This window comes from Chiloscyllium punctatum, chromosome 12 (assembly GCF_047496795.1).
Source record: "Chiloscyllium punctatum isolate Juve2018m chromosome 12, sChiPun1.3, whole genome shotgun sequence".
In the NCBI taxonomy this organism is placed as follows: Eukaryota; Metazoa; Chordata; class Chondrichthyes; order Orectolobiformes; family Hemiscylliidae; genus Chiloscyllium; species Chiloscyllium punctatum.
In genome coordinates, this window is record NC_092750.1 from 21,591,956 (window position 1) to 21,598,502 (window position 6,547).

A 6,547-nucleotide genomic window follows, 5' to 3' on the forward strand; every position below is an offset into this window, starting at 1 on the left:
GTATTTCTTTCATGTCTCTCTTGATTAGCCAAGTGGTTTAAATCAGATGTTACTGCATCAGAAGAGTACAGTTAAAAAATGACTTGTAAAATATTCAACGTACAAATTAATGAAATAGAACAGAGACAGCATGGCATGCAATGCATTGCTTTTGTAGTACAGATAGTTCTCCTATAACGTGCATTTATGAAACACAATTTGGTTGTAGCACGATTCATGAAATGTGGACTGTATTTTTATAAAGTTAACTCTTGTTCACTGTTACATGATTCCATCCCCGGCACTAACTGAACAACAAAACCCAGCCTCCGGATCCTCTGTCTGCAAAATGCAAATTCGGTGTGTTGAGTTAAAACAGGAAATGCAGTCAACTCTGCAAGTCTTGAAACTTACCTTGAACATGGGAACTGTAGTCTCATTTAGAAAGAACTTTATCTCAAACTGGGACAGACTCTTGAGAAGGACTGGACTTCCATGTCAGCACCACGTAGTCAGTCAGTTTGCACGCTTTCTGGTGAAGATTCAGGAAAGGAACAGTGTTGTAGTCAGTGTTTTTAGTGTTAAGTTTACTGTATTATTTCATTAAAATATTTGATTTTAAAAATATACTTGAACTGCGCTATCATTTGAGTTCGGCTAACTATTTTTTTTCAATTTCCTAACCCTGTTTTTCCTGTAGGCCTTGTTAAAATGACACAATTTTCTATAACATGGTTTCGCACTGGAGCGCAACTACTACATTATAGGAGAACTACCTGTATGCAGAAGCCAGTAGATGCTGGTGTGATCTGTGATAATATGTACAGCAAGTGTTCGCTGCTAAAGGAAATTCAGCTCAAAATTGATGAGCTGGAATCTGGGCTGCGGACATTGCAGCAGTTTAGAGAGGAGAAGGTACATTGTATTAGGAGGCAGTCGCAACCATTATATTAATTACATCAAATGTCATCTATGGTCAGAGATAGGAGGGAGTGACTATGAATGAGGTAGGTATTTACCTTTGGAGAAGCCTCAGCCAGTGTCTTTGTCCATAGGTACTCGACTCTGGTTCCTGGTGTGGACAAGGTTGCAGGCCGCAGGGAGAATAAGTGAACTGACCACAGTACCATTGTCCAGAGAGCCAGTCAAGTGGGGGAGAAAAGAGATACATAATCGTAATAAAGGAAAGCTTAGTTAGGGGAATAGATACTGCTCTCAGCAACAAAGACAGGGTGCCTGAAAACATATTGCCTTCCTGGTGTCAAGGTTCAGGACATTTCTTGTAGGCTAGAGAGGACATTGGAAGGAGAGGGGAAGGATCCAGTTGTCATAGATCATGAAGTTACCAATGATAGAGATAGGTCTAAGAAAGAGTTCTGCTAAGGGATCTCTCGCAGCTCGGGGCTAAATTAAAAAGCACAACCACAAATTACTCCAGATTACTACCTGAGCCACATGCAAATTTGTATAAAAGATCAGAGAGTTAAATATGTGGTTCAAATATTGGTGGGGAAGAATGGAATCTAATTTATGAAACATTGGAACCAATACTAAGGAAAAGAGCTGTTCCTTTGGATGAGGCTTAATTCGAACCATGCCAGGATCAGAGTCCTGTTAAATAATAGAGGATTGCAGATAAGGCTTTAAATTAACTAGTAAGGGGTTGGGGGGAGGGTTTAATTGAAGACTAAGTTTTAAAAAATTAAAATGCAATGAGAGCAAATGTACAAGTATTGAAGAGGTGAACAATGATCAAAATCTGACAGGGTGGGTAGAAAAAAAAGAACAGAGAAGAAATACAGTAAAAGAGTGTAGCAGAAATTAGAACCAGAGTAAGTAATAATGATAAAAGGTTAAGCTCTTAATCTGAATGCATGCAACATTTCCTTTAAGTTAGATGAGTTATTAGCACAAATAGAAATAAGTGAATATAACTTGATAGCTATAGCAGAGATATGGTTGCAGGGTGACTAAGACTGTGAATCCAACATTCAAGGATATGTGACATTCTGGAATCCTCAAATTAAATAAGGACAATTATAGGAGAGGTGAAGAAAGGTGTTGAAAGTGGTCTGGAAAAATAGATGAGGAAGCACGGTGGCACAGTGGTTAGCACTGCTGCCTCACAGCGCCAGAGACCCAGGTTCAATTCCCGCCTCAGGCAACTGACTGTGTGGAGTTTGCACATTCTCCCCGTGTCTGCATGGGTTTCCTCTGGGTGCTCCGGTTTCCTCCCACAGTCCAAAGATGTGCAGGTCAGGTGAATTGGCCATGCTAAATTGCCCATAGTGTTAGGTAAGGGGTAGATGTAGGGGTATGGGTGGGTTGTGCTTCGGCGGGGCGGTGTGGACTTGTTGGGCCGAAGGGCCTGTTTCCACACTGTAAGTAATCTAATCAGTCAGGAGATGAGCATTGGCAGACATGTTATAAGTTTTAGCAAAAAATTAATTTGGTCAAAAAGGTCTCAATGAGAAAGATGAACCACTCATGGTGAACAAGGCATTCAAGGAGACTAATTAATCAAAAGTAAGGCATACAAAATGATGAAAACTACAGAGGAGTAACTTTTTCTTTTAGGAACCAGAGCTGGATATCTAAACAGCTAATAAAGATGGATAAAATTGAGTATAAAAATAAATTGGCAAGGAATACAAGAACAAATATAGGTATAGAAAATAGTTATAGAAAAAGAGAGCAGCTAACGCAAGTGGAGGATGAAACTGCGGAATCAGTAATAGGGGACCCAGAAATTACAGGTAATTTAAACCAATAATTTGCATCAAACTTCACAGTAGAAGCCACTATGAACATCCCAAAGATACCAGATAATCAAAGTGCTAGACCACAGAAAATGTTTAAACAGGAGGGAGATAGAGTTTTGCAAAACAGCACTTGAGGACTATAAGGAGCTGGCACAAAAGAAGTGACGGCCAGGGCAGATCACCCACGATCCTATTGAATGGTGATAGGCTTGAATGGCTGAATGGCCTACTTCTGCTGCTATTTATGTTTTTAAGGTTCTTCACAGGACCATTCACAAAGTTTGATGCAAAATCTTATGAGGAGAAATTAGAGAAAACATCAAGTTCTTGGCCAAACAGTATCTTATTTGTGGGAGTTTTGGTATCTAATTTTAGGGAGTATCTGAAACAGAGGTAGAAGTTGATACTCAATGGTTCTGACAATATACTTTGTGTAGAATTTAATGCAGGCATTGGGATCTCATTCACAAGCTGGAAAGGCAGCAATGTCATGTTCCCCCACTAAGGAATGTCATTGTATTAAATACCAATTAGGCACTTAAGTGACCATTGGTGGGTGTTCCATGGGATTGAGGGCCAATAGCTCAATGCAACTGAGAAAGTGATCATGGCTATTGGCAGTATGCCTATTAAAAATCCAGGATCTGCAAGGGCTGAAGCCATAGAGCAGTGAGGGTAGAATGGGAGTACCATGTATGACAATATTTTTTTGACAGATTCATTTTGCCCTTGGTTTCTTTTGAAGAGAAGTTATAAGGCAGGTATAGAGCTGTCTATTTGGATCCATTAATGTAAACAGCTTGAAAGAGCTTGGGTTTTTTCTTAAAAAGTATGAACAACAGAAGCAGCCTGAATGTATGGGGCAAGCTCCCATCAAACCAGGATTTTTAATCTTAACTTTCAGTAGCAGTTTTTGCTGGGGCCTCAGCAGGGTTTGGAAGCCGCACTACATCTCTCTCTGTTATACGAACTCTCAGGATTTTCTCATGATGTTTTATCCTGCTGGATGAGAGAATTTTCTGTGAGACAATCTATTTTTCTGAACTTGCCTTTTGCCAATGGTGTGTTTGAGACATTACTATATTGGAACAGTTAAAGTTTAGTAGTTAAATAATCTATTATTCTGTTAGGTTTTCCAATATAGTGAAATTATTCAAATTTCCTCATTCTTTTGTATTTTAACCAAAGTGTATGAATAAAATTTTGCTTCAAATCTGGTAGTTGACCAGCCGAAGTGCATCTGGAACACACTACCTTACTTACCTTTCAAAAAAAGTTAGGGTCTAAACCCTCTCTTCTGAATATATTTTGAGGCTGTTTGGTCTGGTCCATAAATGTGGAAGGAGGTTACTGGCTTGAGTGAGCGGGGTAGGGGGTAGGGGAGGAGGGTTTAAAAAAAATGGCTCTCGGTGGATTTCCACTTTTTGATGCCAGATCCTTTAATCAGGTACAGACTACTGGGCAAGGCACCCAGGTGGGAGCCTGCAAGCAACCACAAAAGGGCCTGCTTATTGGGATCCCCGAATCACGATTCCCTCACTTGTTGCCAGTTAAAAGCCAGTATCAACAGGTTCGAACCCCTTTAATAGAACAATAATTGTATACATAAGAATCTCAATTGGTGTCAGGGCAGGGAGTTAATTCTTGAACTTTGTCATATGGGACTTAGCTGAGATGGAAGGATAATATGGTGCCCATTTGCAACCTCTCCCCTTATTAAATACTACCTTAGAGCCAAATTCAGGGGCTGGAATTAATTTTTACTTGTGTTAACACTTGAGATGTTTTTCCACTTCAATACCTACAGTATCAATTGAAAATCTCACACTTCAGCCCATGATCTGCTGTCTGCTCTGATTAGTGGATTACAATCATGGCATGCATGTACTGAACCAGAAAATCTCCCTTAAGACACCCAAGTTGTGAAACTGTTCAATTCTTTATTCAAAATTAATGTCCTAGATACTCTGCTGGTTCAGGTATTCAACAGCTAGAATTTATGTAGTAGTTTTAATGTAATAAAAAATCTTAAGGCACTTCACATATAGTTATAAAGCAGTATTTGACATCCAGCCACATTAGGAAATATCAAAATCTTCTCTGCCTAAGATTTTAAGGATCAAAGGGAAAAAAAAGAGTAGATACATAGATTTGAGAGGGAATATCCAAAGCTTCAGGCATTAGAAGCTACCAATGGTACACTATTAAAATTGTGATGAGACCAAGCTAAAGGAAGGTCAAGCTCCCAAATTATTGTGGAAATAATAGAGATAGAGACATGAAGGGATTTGAAGATAAGGACGGGAATTTTAGAATTAATGACAGCCAGTTTAGGTTGGCAAGCACAAGTGATCGGTGAGTGTAAGTAAGGAAACAGACAACATTGTGTAAACTTGAGACCATTTAATGTGTAAGGGTAAGAATTATGCAGTTAATGGTAGGGGTCCAGTAAGTGTGGTTGAACAGAGAGACCTAGGAGCTCAGGTAGACTGTCCTTTGAAAGTTGTGTCACAGGTAGACAGGGTGGTTGATTTTTAGCATGCTTGTCTTCATTGCTCAGAGTCAGGATAGGCTGGGACATATTTTCACTGCAGCATAGGAGGTTGAAGGGTGACTTTATGGAGGTTTATAAAATGAGGGGCATAGATAAGGTGTAGGGAAGTTCAAAACTAGAAGGCATATTTTTAAGGTGAGAGGAGAAAGATTTAAAAAGGACCTGAGGGGCAACCTTTTCACACATGGTTACAACATTTAAGAGAGATTTGGGAGGTGTATGAATAGGAAAGACTTTGAGGAATATGGACCAAATGCAGGCAAATGGGATTAGGTTAGTTTGGGAAAGAGACCAAAGAGTCTGTTTCTGTGCTACATGATTCGATGTAGATCAGTCAGGTGCGTACATAAGTAAAAGGTAAGAAAATCAACAGAGACTTGCAAAAAACAACTTTAAGTAGGGGTGTAGTTTGAAATAGATGTTCTCAGTTGATCATAAGCTCATTTAGGGGTCAAATGTGATATCAAGATTGCAAGTATCCTGGTTTGGCCTTAGACATTTGCCAGGGAGAGGAATGGGAGTTTGTGGCGAAGGAATAGAGTTTGTTTTTTATAATATTTAATTGGAAAAACAACTGTTCATCTAGTACTGGATCTTTGACAAGCAGTTTGGTAATTTAGCTGCACTTGAGAGTCAGGAGAGGTGATGGTGTGGCAGAGCTGAGGACCACCAGTTTATATTTGAAAGCTGATACATTGGATGGAATTTCATGGTCCTTCAGGACTAGTATAGTGATTGGGGGCCATGTGGGCAAACTGTCAGACAAAGCCAGTTGGGAGTATCTCTTACTTAGACATTGTATCTGACAAACGGCTCAGTCAATGACAAGGCAGCTGCTCAAAAAAAGACATCCCATTTCCCTGCCACTGGCTCTCCAGTTTGTGGATGGGCTTACTGTTACAACCATTAAATTCCACCTTATGTTTTAGGATATTATCCCTGAGATACAGCATGCAGTTGCTAAGTAGGATGTGGGTAGGATTCCAGGAACCTGTGCCCACTTGAGTGAACTCTTAATATTAATTAATCCATTTCCTTGATTCATGTCCAACATACTCTGCCTTCAATATTGATGCACAATTCTTCCTTTGGCAGTCCTATTTCAATTACACAAGAAAGCGTGGAAGAAGAAAAAGCTATTCATTCCACTAAGCTTTCCACAGACTGTGTGAAATCTGATGTATCAAGCACTTTAATCCTTTTCAATGTATAAGCAACAATGGAAAATTATTGACTATCCTGTGTGCCCCAG

The 6,547-nt window shown here is 39.6% G+C and overlaps 1 protein-coding gene across 1 annotated transcript in view; it reads right to left on the bottom strand.

Moving 5' to 3' along the window:
• The window catches only part of LOC140483676 (kelch domain-containing protein 8B-like), a 202,986-nt gene that overhangs the window by 15,714 nt on the left and 180,725 nt on the right, over window positions 1-6,547 (bottom strand). The window lies entirely within an intron of this gene.